Here is a 17,354-nt window from a genome sequence, read left to right on the forward strand (position 1 = left end):
TTCTTCCTATCAATTTAGCACTTCATCCCCCTAAAGCAACACAGATTTAAGAGCAATTTGGGTGTGGAAGGTCTGCAAATACTCCTGCAATGGAAGACTTGAGAAAAAAATGCATTCAAGGCCAAATGATGTTTACTGATAAAATGTTAGGGGAAAATAAGGTTTTTCTCTAACATAAGGAAGAAGTGGTTGAGCTTCCCTAAAAAAAAAAAAAAAACCAAGCATTTTTAAGATTTTCACACTAAAAACCCAACAACTTTTCTTTCCCTGACATCTCTCCTTGTCTCCTACAACCTATATCCTCTAAACATCACTTTGCTCATTCATTCCTCCACCCTCTAGATTCCACAGCATCTGCCTCATGCTGAAGCCAAAAGTTGAAGCAGACCCATTCCTACAATTTAAGTGTTGTCTCCTAAGAGAGACTAACAGAGGGAGACTAAGACAACAGCCACGGTTACAGGGAGACAGGAGAAACAGTTCAGATTAATACAAAAGAACTTCATACATTTAAGTGATTCAACAAAAAGATTACTTCAGTGGCAGTGCTATTTTAAGGAGTTCCTTCCTCTTCCTACCTTCCCATGCCCAAGACTCTCCCACCCCAGCACTGCAAGTTTTCTTTGGATTTTTCAGATTGGATCAGTTTCTTGAACCATTTAATTATGCATCCCCACTGTAGTTATACTGCCATAACCAACAGAGACATGACAGAGAGGAGGCAGCATACTGCAGCGTTGGAGCAAACAGTTAAGAACTCCTTAAGTTCCTGGTTTTTTAAATTCCTGTATCATTAAGCCTTGGCCTAAAGCACTTAAATTGGCTGACTCTCACCAGCTCCCTGATGGAGTCAATGAAAGCCTTCCAGAAGGTCTCTTTCCATGTCAATTTTATGCATGTAAAGTGATTAAACTTCTAATACACCTCAGTTAAATGTTTGACATTATATGGTATAAACTCAGGCCACCATAACCAACAAAGAAGATACCATACCCTGTCACTTTAAATTGCGGACACTTAACTCCACGCTTCTAAGTTCTGCTGCCCCAGCCAAAGGCACAGTGAATAACAACAGTAGTCAGACTACACACCACAGTCACAAAATTAACTCTAATAAGCATAAGCAGTTCACAGAAATGAAGCTGCAACTGCAGCTCTTCTCACAACTGGGGTCTAAAGCTTTCTCCTCCCCCAAGAGATTTCAGTATCACCACACCGATAGTGTCAGGCAGTGTTTGAGACTGCTGGAAAGTTGATGGACGAAGCTTCCACTGCACGTATTCCATCTCGTATCCCAGAGCATACATCCTGAAGAAAGTCAGCAGTTGAAAGCAAAGAGGAGGGATGAATTCAGCACCAGAGAAGAATGAACACCTCTATAAATACGGATTAGTGGAGGATAATAAAGATGCTGCACTCTGAGTATAATTTTTGGCAATGCTATAGTTCAGATTTCAAAGTAAGACAGAGGGAGATTTAGATGGTCCACTACTCTGAGAATCAGCCCCATCATTCTGTTAAACTTGAGTTCCTGCAGTCATTCATCCTGTACACCGAGGAAAAGAGAAAAACAAAGCCAGAAGACTCCACTGTTTCTTCCTCCATCCTGCTTCCCTCAAGAGGAGGCTAAATAAAGAGGGACAATTAACATAAAGCATACATGACGGATTATATATAATCATTCCATAACGCTAATGTATCATAGAGTTCTATTACAAGAACATAAAGACAAGATGCTGTTTCCTCCCTTGCTGTAAAGCATCCAAACATTCAATGAAAAACTGAAAAGTTTGCTACCTTGTTTCAGCTAGAAAGATGACAACAGAGACAAGTCATTGACTTTTACCTTGGGAATTGCTCTTGATTTAATTCTTCATGTCTTGTTAACCAACTGGGCAAAAGGATCTTAATCCTTAGCTTATTGCAGAAGGGCAGTGTAGACATGGAGCTAATCAGGACAAATTTCATGAGTAAACACGGCCTAACAAAGTCTTTATAAACACTACAGTTCTATGGATAAGCAAGGAAGTTTATTTCCTAATTCCTCCTCCCATCCACACCTAGGAGGTTCCTGACCATGTTCCTCATTGAGCTAAGAGATGTGCTTTCCCCAGTGAGCTTGATCCAGATTCACTCAAGTCATCTTTTTTCACCAGCTTCGACAGGCTTTTGATTAGGCTATAGAGTTTACATACAGTCAACCTCTTCTCCTCCCTTTTTCACTTCCAGCAGCTCTATTATATATACACACACCCCTTCACTTTTCCACAAATTCCACCTTTCAAACATACAGCAAACTATATTTCTGCAAGGCAAAAAGACAAGGGAACACACAAAATGAACATGACAAGTCAAATTTCTGCATCCTAATTGCAGGATACTACCTTCATTCAAACAACATGTACTCAACTGAGCAATTCTCAAGAAAGAAAAAAGCTTTGTCTCTGATAACTAGAACATGAGAAGATACTAAATGTACAAGAGGCACAAGATATGAAATGTACAAAAGTACCCCAGCACAAAAGGGGAAAAGACCAGAAGGCAAGAATCACCACCCTGCTCCCTAAACTGCAGTAAACATGATGCTGACTGAAGTCAGAAGTGCAGAGATGCAGAACACCACACTGCAGTGGACCTCCCTGGGTCATCACCAAAGCCAATCCCTTACCACAGCTGGCAACCAAACAATAATGCGTAAAGTTAAGTTTTCTTTATGCACTCTCACAGTGAATGGGAGACTAAGGCAAAGGGAAGATGTTTCTCCATTACAGTGCCGTGATTTGGAGGGAAGGGGGATAAGGATAGCACAGTTCAGGTTTTTCCATGCAAAATAAATAGTGCCACTTTGGAGCAATTCTCAATTATGCTCCCGCTACTTCCGCTCTCCAGCAGTACAGAAGAGAATCTGCCACTCACTCAGCAATGCCCTGCCATACAAAGACAATCTGCTACTACCTTCTGTAACAATTTTGCCCAACTCATTTGATTCACTGCCTGCTAAGTCTCTTTCATACTTTTCCAGACCTCTCTAAAAAGACCATTTTTATGTAGCAATAGGCACAAGGTATGGTCAGGATCAAGAACATCAGAAAACCTGGTGAGCGCAACATTGCATGCAAATATGTTGGGAGAAGGGAAACCTCCCCACTTCCACATGCACCAAGAAAGACAGGGAAAACTTACAGTGGCAAACCAAAATGTACATCATATGACAGAACACTGTTGACTTCACTCTTTTTTTTCCCTTGAATGGAAGCTGAGAAACAAAAGGAAAAGACATGATAACATAGAATCATAGAAACAAGACCCTTAAGATCATCAAGTCCAACTACAAACCTAACACTGCCAAGTCCCACTAAACCATGTCCCTATGTGCCAGTCTCAAATACCTCCAGAGATGGTGACTCAACCACTTCCCTTCCCTGGGCAGCCTGTTCCAATGCTTGATAACCCTTTCGGTGAAGAAATTTTTCCTAATATCCAATCTAAACCTCCCCTGGCACAACTTGAGGCCATTTCCTCTCATTCTATCACTTGTTACTTGGGAAAAGAGACTGAACCCCACCTCACTACAACCTCCTTTCAGGTAGTTGTGGAGAGCAATAAGGTCTCCCCTCAGCCTCCTTTTCTCCAGACTACACCACCCCAGCTTCCTCAGCCGCTCCTCATAAGACTTGTGCTCTAGACCCTTCACCAACTTTGTTGCCCTTCTCTGGACACGCTCCAGCACCTCAATGTCTTTCTTGCAGTGAGAGGCCCAAAACTGAACACAGTATTCAAGGTGTGGCCTCACCAGTGCCGAGTACAGGAGGTCGATCACTGCCCTAGTCCTGCCGGCCACACGACTTCTGATACAAGCCAGGATGCCGTTGGCCTTCCTGGCCACCTGGGCACACTGCTGGCTCATATTCAGCCAGCTGTCAACCAACACCCCCAGGGTCCTTTTCCACCGGGCAGCTTTCCAGCCACTCTTCCCCAAGCCTGTAGCATTGCATGGGGTTGTTGTGACCCAAGTGCAGGACCCAACACTTAGCCTTGTTGAACCTCATGCAACTGGCCTCAGCCCATCGACCCAGCCTGTCCAGATCTCTCTGTAGAGCCTTCCTACCCTCCAGCAGATCAACATTCCCACCCAACTTGGTGTCATCTGCAAACTGAGGGTGCCCTCGATCCCCTTGTCCAGATCATTGATAAAGATATTAAACAGAACTGGCCCCAATACTGAGCCCTGCAGAACACCACTTGTGACCGGCCACCAACTGGATTTGACTCCATTCACCACCACACTTTGGGCCCAGCCAGCCAGCCAGTTTTTCACCCACCAAAGAGTATGCCTGTCCAAGCCATGAGCAGCCAGCTTCTCCAGGAGAATGCTGTGGCAAATGGTGTCAAAGGCTTTACTGAAGTCTAGGTAGACAACATCCACACCTTTCCCTCATCCACTAAGCGGGTCACCTTGTCATAGAAGGAGATCAGGTCAGTCAAGCAGGACCTGCCTTTCATAAACCCATGCTGACTGGGCCTGATCACCTGGTTGTCCTGTACGTGCTGTGTGATGGCACTCAGGATGGTCTGCTCCATAACCTTCCCTGGCACCAAGGTCAGACTGACAGGCCTGCAATTCCCTAGATCCTCCTTCCAGCCCTTCTTGTAGATGGGTGTCACATTAGCTAACCTCCAGTTAACTAGGACCTCCCCAGTTAGCCAGGACTGCTGATAAATGATTCAAAGTGGCTCTGTGAGCGCTTCCGCCAGCTCCCTCAGTACCTGTCCTCATTTTGGCTGGGAGAAAGTTCATTTTCTTTCTAGTAGCTGGTACAGTGTTATGTTTTGGGTTCAGTATGAGAAGAATGTTAATAACACACTGATGTTTTCAGTTGTCGCTAAGTAGGGTTTATACTAAGTCAAGGATTTTTCAGCTTCTCATACCCAGGCAACAAGAAGGCTGGAGGGGCACAAGAAGTTGGGAGGGGACACAGCCAGGACAGCTGACCCAAACTGGCCAAAGGAATATTCCATACCATGTGATGTCATGCCCAGTATACAAACCGGGGGGAGGTGGCTGGGGCGGGGGCGCAGATAGCCACTTGGGAACTAACTGGGCATCAGTTGGCAAGTGGTGAGCAACTGCACTGTGCATCACTTGTTTTGTATATTCCAATTCTTTTATTACTGTCATCTTATTATCACCATTATTATTTTCTTCCTTTCTGTCCTATTAAACTGCTCTTATCTCAACCCGCAAGTTTTACTTTTTTTTTTATTTTCCCTGATTCTCTCCCCCATCCCACTGGCTGGGGGGGAAAGTGAGTGAATGGCTGCGTGGTGCCTAGTTGCTGGCTGCGGTTACAGCATGACAGTACCCTTGGGTGGATCCCATATGGCCCCATAGACTTGTGTGTGTGTGTCTAAGCAGTGCAGCAGGTCAGTAACCGTTTCCCCCTCAGATTACGAGAGCTTGATTCTGCTCTCTGTCCCTGCCTTCCAGCTCAAGGGGCTGGGTACCCCAAGAACAACTGGTCTTACTATTAAAGACTGAGGCAAAGAAGGCATTAAGTACCTCAGCCATTGTCACTATGTTTCCCCCTGCATCCAATAAAGGATGGAGATTCTCTTTAGCCCTCCTTTTGTTGCTAATGTCTTCATAGAAACAAACATTTTTTTAATTGTCTTTTGCAGCAGTAGCCAGATTAAGTTCTAGTTGGGCCTTGGCCCTTTTAATTTTGTCCCTGCATACTCTCACAACATCCCTGTAGTCCTCCTGAGTTGCCTGCTCCTTCTTCCAAAGGTCATAAACTTTTTTTTTCCCGAGTTCCACCCAAAGCTCTCTGTTCAGCCAGGCCAGTCTTCTTCCCTGCTGGCTCATCTGGCCCATGGGAACAGCCTGCTCCTACACCTTTAAGATGTCCTTCTTGAAGAATGTCCAGCCTTCCTGGACTCCTCTGCCCTTCAGAACTGCCTCCCAAGGGACTCTGTCAACCAGGCTCCTGAACAGGCCAAAGTCTGCCCTCTGAAGTCCAAGGTGGCAGCTCTGCTGACCCCCGTCCTTACTTCTCCAAGAATCAAAAACTCTATCATTTCATGATCACTATGCCCAAGACGGCCTCCAACCACCACATCACCCACAAGTCCTTCTCTGTTCACAAACAACAGGACCAGTGGGGCACCCTCCCTAGCTGGCTCACTCACCAGCTGTGTCTGGAAGTTATCTTCCACACACTCCAGGAACCCCCTAGACCGTTTCCCCTCTGCTGTATTGTATTTCCAGCAGACAATATAATGCTGATCACACAGCATTCACTACATTTATCAGATAACCATTTATGTTACCAAAAAAAAAAAAAAAAAAAAAATCACATACAGTGTTCCCACTGTTCCAGAACTTCTACTCATAGGAAACACTGTTGGACAAATCAAATCTCACGGAAATTCAAGTGTATCCAGGCATTTGACCAAAGGTAACAGCAAACTGCAGATATTGAATTGGAAGGTGATTAACAAGATTTCATTATGGTGTACAATGGTGTATTCCTTTAAGTTCTGGCAGGTGTGACAGCATATATTTTTCTTTCAGCTAATAAGTTTTAGGTATGTGTTTCATAGTCTTTAGCGATGTTGTATATGGACACAAGCCATCTATATTCAGCTCTGCTAATACCAAGTCTCTAGTTCAGTTAAAAACTATTACCAAGACAGAGTTTGCAGCACATTTTTTACAGGAAAAGCAATATGAACAGTAATTCCAATAAACTGTGTTAAAGATTCTAGCATAGTAGCTCCCCATACAATTTCTAGCTAAGTACTGAGCTCTTATCAGAACTCATCAGAGGGTTCTGTTTATGACTTGCAATTTACTAGCAATTAGATGACTGAGTTCATGCTAGTAAAATACTCCAAAATAAATAATGATATTCCAGCACAGAATACACAACGATTCCATACACAGTTATCGGTATGAACATAGGCATGCTGCATGCTTACAACAAAGAGAAAGAAAAAAAAGTAATTTTCCTAGCTTTTTTTGTATTTGTTGCATTACAACACAGGCAAGAAATAATGGGCTTCTCAAATGGAGAACAGATCAAATCTCAAAGGGACTCAAGCCAGGGCTCTCAGACGAAGAACCTGGTAACACTTTTTTCCACTCTTCCAACGTTATCACCAGTTACAAACACTGTGGTAAAAAGAAGAAACACAAAGAGCACTGGGAAAAGCACACGCCTATTCACTGTCACCAGGTTGAGCTGACAAGAAGATGCTTGTGCTTTCTTCTACCACTTCTTAACTCCGTTGCTGAGGAATCACTACACAAGAGGCAGGAAAAAACAGGAGGTTTACTGCAACATGAATGCTTTCGTGTATCCAGGTCAAAACTGGAAGTTTGACTGCTTGTGCTGTTGTTCACAAATGCAGCACAAACAAGTTCAAGAGTTGGTAAAATTTAATTTTCACATCTTTTTGTCTTCAAAGGCAAATAGGCAGCATATCACAGACTCTAGAACATCCTGAACTAATCTCATCCAACAGGGCTAAACAGAATCCGCTTTCAATCCGCCTCAACTTTTGAGTCTTTGGGTCTGGCTTCCTCCCCCTGCCCCCTGCTTTTTAAAAATGAAAGGAAACCCATGTACATGCATAGTGAAGAAAATCATATGCTTTTCCAAGTCTCCCAAAACAAACCAATACATAACTTAGTGGTAAGCAGTAGCGGAAAGGCTCAGCTGAAGAAATCAAGGAGTGTTGTAGCTAGACACTAATGTGCCGCAGATGCACTGGCAGTGCTGTACATGGCTGTAGGACAGAATCTTCCATTTTCCAGTCAGTCAAGACTGAAGTCTAATCAGGAACTGAAAGGGAGGGGACCCAGGTCAGAAGAGTAACAGTACCAACTTTTTTTTTTTGTTTAATAAGAAAAGTTTGATAGAAACAGGATCCCATTACCAGAATACAACAGCCTCTCCTGCATGATTTTAGAGAAGTACAAACCTCTGCTTACATTGTGTTTGTGTCCCCTATCAGTAGTACTAAACAGTTTTCTACAAAAAAAAAATTCTACATAGTACATCAACACTATTAGAAGTGGTTAAAAATACTTACGACTACCTTTATTTTTTATTTTAGAAGTCCAAAAGCTAAACTAGAAATTTAAAAGTTTTTTTGAGAGACACCACCAAAAACAGACAAGAAAAACTTTTTGCTATCGGACTGCCATTTAATTATACTTGAATGGGGAGTTGGTTGATCTCAGTCCAGTCTCTACCAACAAATCAGCAGGTTAGTTGGCTCTTCAGAAACTGCTGTACATAATCTTTCCTGTCTCAGAGGCCAAACGCGGGATTAAGTAACACAAATTCTCACACAGCCACTTAAGGTACGCATTGAAGCCTGAGAAGCTAACACTGCCAAAAACGTTTTTAAATCTTTGAAAGTTATAAGAACTCAGGTTCCAAAAACATTAGTCTAACACCCTTCATAAGTATAAAATATAACTGAACAGCGTATGAAAAAATAAATCCATGTTTTAATTAAAAAGCTACCCCACCCAAATGGAGATCTGGCATACCCTGTGTCAAATGGCAAGATATGCATAAGCCAGCTATAAACTCTTAAATATACCCTTATCTCAAATTATAGGGAAGCCAAGCAAGCAGCATGAAATTATTCAAGTTTATTACATATTATGCCCTCATTCCAGATAGCAACCTGCCAAGCTGGTAGAATAGCAACAGGAATTGTGCACTACAATTCCTATGAAGGGATCCTTCTAAAAGCAGCATTATTGCCATTTTGCTGTGCTTCACGGGTGGTTTAGTTAAACATGACCTAAAAAGGAAGGGAGAAAGGGGGTATGCAATGATTTTCTTTTTAACATTGTACCAAGAGCCCAAAAGGACTTCTTTGCCCACATTTCCACAACAGGAAGAGGGAGGTGGAAAAAAAAACCAAACCCTACACATTTCACTCTTTCTCCTACAGACTTTATACATGTATCAAACATAGACAGAAACATATTAAGAATGTTTTTACTTATACTGCTTTAAGTCTGTAAGTTTAATCCAAGTATACTTTAAAATGTAGTAAAGAGGTTAATATCTCCCCAGTTCTTCAGTTGAAGGCTAAGGAAACTTCTTCTGACAATAAAAAGGGGTCTCCTTTACAACTAATACACAAGTTTTCTGTTTCATTTGAATAACCTTCAGATCTTATTTATGCATTACAAACAGATTTACTCCTTTAATAAAAATTCACCTCAAGCCTTCTTTATGAAACATTACTAAGAAAAGGACAAAAAAAAAAAAATTCCTGACCTCCTGTTAAAGACACTCACAACCAAGCTGCTCCTAGTGCTTTCATTCAGGGAACCATGCTTAACCTGCCCCAGGCTGCAAAGGTCTATTAGAGTACACATTTCAGCAAAAATGCAGGTTTCATCAATCCCAAAGCCTCTGAAATCTGATTTAGACATCAAAGGCCAAATTGTGTCAAAACACATACTATTCTACTAGAAAGGACACTAAGAGATTTAAAGCTAGGTAGTCTGAAGAATACCAAACTTGCAAGAAGGTCCAAAAACCTCCCCTAGACATTTAAGTCTATTAATACAAAGCCCCAAAGCTATCAGCTTGCCTGAGGTCATTCCCAAAACTATAAGCAATAAAAATGTACAGTGGCAAGTCATATTTTTGATACAAAAGGTGTTGTCATACTCCCACTCAAAGGCATAGTAGTTTGCTTGCTAATTTAACCAGAAAACACAAAAATATGCATTTCATGTACCAACAATTTACAGAAGTGAGGAAATACTATTCTCCTCTCCTAACATTAACAACGTTTAAGACATAGATGACTAAACTAATAAATATCTCTTTCGTTTCTTTAATAGTAATTCTTTCTGCAGTATGCTAGTGCAGCTGCCTTTTTATATGCCAACTGAACCTAATGCAGAGACAACAGATGAAAAAACAGCTTCAAACAACTCAAAGTGAACTAACATGGAACCCTATTTAAAGATGTAGATTTAAGGAAAAAAAAAAAAACCAAAACATTTCAGCCAAATGAAAAATCACACATAACAGTACTAAGAAGTATTTATCACATAAACTTAACCAAATGGACTTAGTTATGCTATGCAATACCCATCTATAAAAATCAGAAACCAAAGTTATCTAACAAAAAAAGCAGTCTAGAAAATAGGTGGAAAAAATCCACCTCTTCTTGAATTGAGTTCAGCCAATATGCTACAAACCTAACCCAGAGATTGCTGCATCTCCATCATCCAGTCACTTTATTGTTCTACAAAGACTGGGTAAAGGTGAGCCAACTGCTACATGCACACTTATTGACCAGGAAGCATGCTAAAAATCAAACACTCCGAAGAATTACCCACGGATGAATCAACAGACAGCAACAAGCAACACAGACATGAATAGCTTTCAAAATGCTAACCTAGACACAGAAAGCTCTGAAACCGATCCTCAATCCCTTCACAGGTATTTTTTCTCTTATTTTTTCCTTTTGTTTTCAAAGGAGGATTACAAAAAAACCTGGAATGGTACAAAAAACAATGCTGCAATTTAATCACACTGCCTCTCCTTTTAATGAAGGGGGGAATGTTATGGACAAGACAGTATATGCAAGAAATAAAGGACTCCAGTGGTGCCAGATCTACCCACAGAGACAATCACCTGTTGATTCACATTCAAATGTGCTCCTATTTTCAACTTAATAACAGAGTCCCAGTATCATTAGGCATCTCTGATACATAGGTTAAAACACTTAGGTTACATAACTTTCTTATTCCTTCCTTGAAGGTAAGGAAAAATAACTTCCAACTGCAGTCCTAAACACAACTTCCAGTAAAGTAAGCAGCATTAACAACATGCAACCTGCTCCTCACAGCAGCCCAAACAAACTATATTCTGATTATCTCTGCAAACGAGCAACGCTAGGTTAACCCTCCAGAAAGAAAAAAGCAGTACGAACCTCAAGCATTCAGAACATAGCCTGTCCCTCTACTGCAATTTGTGCACGGGGTGCCCCCATCTTCTCCGACATTTTTAATCATTTACCCCTTCAACGGAAGCTCCGATCCCCCCATCCCCACAAAAACTTCACAATTCCTGCAAAAGACCGTTCCTTGAAACAGGTGGGCACCTCAGCACGGAGCACGAGGGCCTCTTTAAACACACATAAACACAAACATTTTTTCCTTAAAGAAAAAAAACGGGGGGGGGGGGGGGGGCTAGACACGCTAAAACGAAAACTTCCCAGGAGCCCTTTCACAAGCCCTCCTCGTACCCAACGCTCACCCTCCAACTCACGGATGAGACCCCCACACACCCTCCCACGCAAACTCCCGCACTGCCGAGGGGGCCCCGGCCTCCCCAGCGCGCGGCCCGCCCTCCCCCACACCCCGACACCCCCCGGCCCGGCCCGGCCCGGCCCGAGCGCGGGTCCCCCTTACCTGCGACCCTCCCTTCCCCCCGCCGCCTTCCCCGGCGCCCCCCGCCGCGGCGGGAGGTGCGGGCGGGGCGGGGGCGGCTCAGCAGCGCGGGCGGCGGGGCGCGGTGGCGGGCCGGGGGCCGGGCCGGGGGGAGCGCGGGGGCCCGGGGGCGTCTCGCTCCATTCTCCCCTCACTCACACACTCACTCACACACACACACACAGAGGCGGGCGGGCACACGCGCGCGCGCACACACACACACACACACACACAGGAAATAACACGGGGTCAGCTGACCCCCGCCAGCCAATGGCGGCGGGCGCTGGGGAGCAGCGCGCGCCAGCGGGAACGGCGCGAGGCGGCGGGTCCCGGCCGGGCGAGGGAGCGGGGAGGGGAGGGGGAGCGGCGCGCGCGCCCGTGCGCATGCACGTGTCTGCGCGCGCGCGGCAGCGGGAGGAGGGGCGCGACAGAGCCACCTCCCCTCCCACCACGCGCACGCTTAAAGGGGCCGCGCGCCGCCGCACCCCTCCGGTGCCCCGCTGCGGGGACGGGGGCGGGTCCGCTCCGTCCCGCCCCGCGGGCTGGGAGCGGGCGGCGGCGCCGCCGCTGCACGTGGGCGAGGCGCGCCCGGCGCGCGTGTCGCCGCGACGCGCACCGGGACCCCCGCCCGGCGGCCCCCGAGGGCGAAGGCGGCGCGGCCGCCGCCGGGGGAGGGAGGCCGGCGGGCGGGCGCCGCGGAGGGCAGAGCGGGGCGAGGCGCCGGGCCCCCCGAGCAGCTGCCGGGCCCGCTCCGGCCTTTTCGGGGGAGAGACCGCGGCAGTTTCCATTTCGATCTTCTCGTAAATCACCAACCCACCCCCCAAGTTATTTTAGGAACCGGATTTATTCCGTTTGGCCGCTTCTCCCCGCCCGGCCTCCTCCCAGGCGGGTGGCAGGCAACTGCGGCCGGGCCGGCAGGGCTCCCGGTGGGGCCGGGAAGCCCCTTCACCGGCCCAGAGCCCGGGAGCACGCCCTGAGCCGGCGGTCAGGCCGCAGGCCGGCGCCGGGCGGGCTCCGAACCGGCCCCGCACCGGCGGTGCCTTAGCGGGGAGCTGGGGAAACAACATGGAGGCTGCGGGCGGCGCCGTGCCAGGCGCGGGGCAGCGGCAGTGCCCGGGCTCTGCTCCCCGCCGCCGCCCGCCCAGCTGGGGCCAGCGGGGTCAGCGCCGCTTGGGCAATTAGAAGCAGTACTCCCAGCCCTCCCGAGACCCCCGACCCAGTTGGGGAGTTACGTCGAATTGTACTTCTGCGCTGGAGAAACGATTAGGCTTTTTAAAGAGTATTCACTAGGTTTTGATTTTTGAGAGTGACGGGGCAAGGAGACCGGTGGAGGGGGCAGCTTGAGAGCAAGGATGCAGCGCCTGTCAAATCATCATCTCCTTAAGCCTGCATGCCAGCAAAGGAAGCTCTGTATGACACTACAGTTTCCTCCATCTGCCACTCAGAGCATTTCACATGAAAACGCAGGAGGCTGGCAGCCTGAGAAGCTCCAAGTGCTGCGCAGAAAAAGCTTGAGCATCATTTAAAACTTGCTTTGCCAGGAACTTTACTGAGCAGATATGACAGCTTCAATAACTGCCCTGTTTCCCAAGCTTTGTTCCCCAGATCCTCAGCAAGCCTTATTCTGAGAGAAGGCCCCTGCTTATAGCTCATCCCTAAAAGCAATGAACTGTTTAGAAGGACTGTGTTGTAAGCACAGCCAGTTGACAACTTCACTGATGGCTCCCCCACAGGTGACTTGCTCTTTATGAAAAATAAATACAAACTACCACATCTTGTACCATGCATTATCTGTCACAAATAATTCAGAGACTGGCTGAAATTTCATCTAGATAAGACTGCAGCGATGGCAATAGTCCGGGGAAAACAACCAGAGCAGACGACAATTACATGTGCTCCTACCATTTGTCTTTCAAGCTAACAATTCATGGGGGCGTTAGGGGCTCCCCAGCTGCCGGCTGGGCAATCATGCAGCAGGAGTGCCCAGGAAGGACTCGCCTGCTCCTCCACTCCATTTTGGACTCGATAGGCGACGGCTCCTTTTAGAGGCAAGCCTTCTGCTGTGATCTACGCCTTATCTCCTTCAGATGAGATTACCGCGATGTGCTCTGCATTGGCTAGCTGGGAATTGCTGCCGGAGCGCACGGGCACTGCCTTATTGCCTGCTCTCACAGTACAGAACGCCCCTGCTCTCCTCAGCACTTGCTGCCCATTTGCATGTAGCGTTTAAGGCATGGCGCTTCACTTATGGGAGGTGGAGGTCATTGCTTCCTTCGCCTGAAGAAGAGGTTCCGACAGCACATTTACCATGACAAACTGTGAGGTTGCTCTAGTCGCAAACAGCCTTAATCTTGTTGACTGCCACAGCACGCTAAGAGCTTGGTTAGAGCAGCAGTCCCTCTGGGGATCCAGGACTGTGATAAAAGCTGTAATGGGGTGGGGGAACTCAATAAGGTTTTTATAATTTGATTTTCCATTATCTGTTTTCTGATTTTGAAGTGAAACGTCAATTGAGGTCAATCCTTTATGTAGATTTATAAGGTAGGAGTGCTTAAAGTGCTCTCTCTACCTTAAGTTAAACTTAAACTTACCTTAAGGTAAACCCCTTTTGTATATACAAATACATGAGAACTCAGCTTATCTAGATAAGCTTGGTATATCGAGGTATTTTTTACCTAATGTCCAAAATGAAGTTGCAGCATAAATCGAAAAAGTTTTGTAAAATGCTCAGAAAGGCACTATAAAACTACAAGGACAGCTAACATTCACAAGTCAAACATTTCTCAAAGGACCAAAAATAATTGAATTTGCATACTTAAATACCTGGATCTCTAGTCTGCTGCACAGCAGCATTTTCCATCTCCACTAATGACTACTTATAGGTGTTACAAGGGAAGTACAGGAGGAGTTGCTTTCTAAAATATTTAAAAGCTCAAAACTATACGGCTGATCTTAAAGGATGAAATCAAGTTTAAAAAAACCTCATGCTATAAATACAGGCAGATGCCACACTCTTGTCAGCTGTTGCACTACAGTAGGCATCACTGGCAATAAACAGGGCCATTAAAAGCCCAGAATGAAAACAAAGTTACAAAAACTGTATTAGTTAAATATCACACGACCAGAGACGCCATATCCTTTGCAGCTTTTGAAGTGATGTATCAGGCTTTAACGTACAACCCCGCTGAGCTTAATGGAGAATTTAATTCTCTCAGAAACTAATTTTTGGCTGTCTGCAGATTCTGGATGAAAAACCACTGTCATTGGTACACCTTGTTCACATCACAAACTTTTTCTTTGCCACTGAACATTTCCAGAAGAAAGAAATTCAACCTTCTGACTTGGCCATTCAATCACAACAACTTGACCACCATCAGTTACACAAAAAAAATTGTTATAAATAAAACATCATTAGGACTAATGAAGAAAGTAACTCCATCATGCTGCTAGGGCTCTGATCCTGATCTAAACATCCATGCAAGCAGTTCTAGTTCAGGGTAAAGTCATCAGCAGTATCTATAAGCTCTTAAAGTGACTTAGAAGCAAATCACCTTTCAATTTTGAAAAGAATAAAAAACCTGGAGATTTAAGGCCAAAAATGGTTACTTACTTAAATAACCCTTAACGGATCAATTTTAAAATCAATGCAACAAACTGAACAGGTTTGCATGTAAATTTCCAGCAAATACATTCCATCACCAAAGAGTAAGCGCTATAAATTGAGCAGATGCACTACACCGCAGTCCTAAGAAAGACTGAAGTCTCTGCTTTTAGTGCAAGAAAATCAGCTCAGCTGTAATCGTACAGAACTACTACCGTACTACCACAACAGAAACCTTCCAAATCCTACCCATTTCCTCCCAGACACCCTCCCCCCACCTCCTCATCAAAGTGCTTCCGAGGACAGAGGCACAAACAAGGCAGAGACAGGCAGGAAAAGGGCCTCAACACTTGGAACCCTCCTCTATGATGGATGGGAGATTCTGGGCAAAATAAAGCCCCCTGAATAGCTCTCGGGGTTAGTGCCATTGCTCCCACCAGTGCTGCTGTTACAGCATAGATGCAAGCGATGCAGACTCTTTTACTGCACGTGAACTCTGCAATGGCAAAAGCAAACGTTTTTTCCCATTATGCCTTAATGTAAGGCTTACCTTGCACATCCCTTTCCCCTCTCCCACAGATCCTGGAAAAGGAAGGTCCTTCTGCCCCCGAGAGAGCTGACAAATGGAGATGGAGAGTCTCCTGTCTTTGAGGTCACCACTTCTGATCTAGCCGTAATTCAGTAATTACTCAGTTCGTGTGGCTCTCCAGAAGCATACATTAGCAGCTTGAGGGGGGGGACGGGGACGGAAGGATGACACCATTCCTGACCTCAACCATCTCTCATCTCCACACACCCTCCGAGCTCCCCCTGCCTGGAAGGAGGGAGGACAGCAAGTGATGCAGCTTGGGGGATCGAGAACAAATTTGCAGGTAGCACAGGCTGGAAAGACTCTGAGCGCGCCAGTGTTTGTTAGAGGAAAAATTATTTCTGAATGCAGCTGGTGGGGTCCTCTGAGAGACTTCTTCTTCTTTACAAAAGGTTTCATTGCTGATGAAAACCACTGAACTAGCAGCACCAGGAGGCTGAAGTCTCCGCAGAGTCAGGCACGCAGATTTCTCACAGGTACGGCGGCACCTGTCCCCTCAAAGTATTACCCTTATCCTAATCCTTTCCCCTGTTATACAATTTCATGTCATGCACAGGCTCACCACTGCACTTTTACGGCTTTCATCTAGAGGCACTTAGATGCTATGGGAATGGGCATTAGAGACTAGCTTGAAGATAGATAATACAAAAGATGACAGCAAGATCAGGCACCTACAGGTCACATAACCGGGGACTGAAACTTATATTCACGGTGGGACAGCTACATCTTTAAGCAAGTGTAAAGCAAGGGCAGCTAGCCTGTTTCTCCAAGACAGACATCAGCATGGCTGCATTCATTAACATTTCCTATCTCTCCTCCTATCTAGCCCCAGGATTTCCCACACCTTCCTCCTATTTCTTTTATGCTTACTTCAGATAAGTGTTACATCTAACCCTACACAAGGGAGAAGCAGTATCGGACGTCTCCCACGGAGCTGCAGCAAAGACAGGGAGGGCTCTCCTCTCATTAATTCACCGATACTGAACTTTTCTCCTTAAGACAGCCAAAGGATCTGTGCACTTGCTGGAAAGTATTTTGGATGAGCACAGATTCTCAACATACTGACTGTCGTGTGTTGGGTGCATCGCTTGGAAGCAGCTCTCCTCCAGACACAAGAAGCATCTCCATAAGCCATAGTGTTAAGTCCTACAGCCCCATTCCTGCAACAGAGCAACAACGGAATTTAAAGACTTTGGTGCATCGCAAAGGGAGGAAAATGCAACTGAAGGTAGGTAGCGTGAATCATAGCAGGAGAAAAATTAAATCACCTATATGGGAGAAAATTCTGCTCCATCTTTTAATACTGCAACACTTCTGTCCTCTCATCTTCCCGTTACAAGGAGCTGATTCATGAAAATAAGATCTTTGTACCTTAAGACCTGCTCAGCTTCTTCTACTTACTCCTTTTACCTCCTGCCAAAAAGCTGCTTCTGGCAGAATCAGAATTAGTTGCTGTGAAAGTGATTGTGACGCTGCAGACAAAAGAATCTGAGTCCAGTAAAAAAAGCGAGAAACAGTAGCTAGACTTTTGAGGAAAAGTGGATCGCATTTCCATGCAGATGTCCAAAGTAATAAAGGTGGAAATTAAAATAGAAAGCCACACAAATACGATTCTCTAGCAAGACTGTCTCCAACAAGGCAGAAAAGGCCATCAATAAATCTTCATTATCTGAATTGCTAAA

The 17,354-nt window shown here is 45.4% G+C and overlaps 1 protein-coding gene across 6 annotated transcripts in view; it reads right to left on the minus strand.

Moving 5' to 3' along the window:
• Positions 1-17,354, minus strand: part of TCF20 (transcription factor 20) — a 133,906-nt gene that overhangs the window by 55,142 nt on the left and 61,410 nt on the right. Inside the window, exon 1 of one of the 6 annotated variants that reach the window (XM_052790641.1) lies at positions 11,465-11,550. The exons of the other annotated variants lie outside the window; for them this stretch is intronic. The gene's annotated coding sequence lies outside the window, so the exon portion shown is untranslated. Of the gene's footprint in view, positions 1-11,464; positions 11,551-17,354 lie in introns of those variants that run through there. 6 annotated transcript variants of the gene reach the window in all.

This window comes from Harpia harpyja, chromosome 6, assembly GCF_026419915.1.
Source record: "Harpia harpyja isolate bHarHar1 chromosome 6, bHarHar1 primary haplotype, whole genome shotgun sequence".
NCBI classification, from domain to species: domain Eukaryota; kingdom Metazoa; phylum Chordata; class Aves; order Accipitriformes; family Accipitridae; genus Harpia; species Harpia harpyja.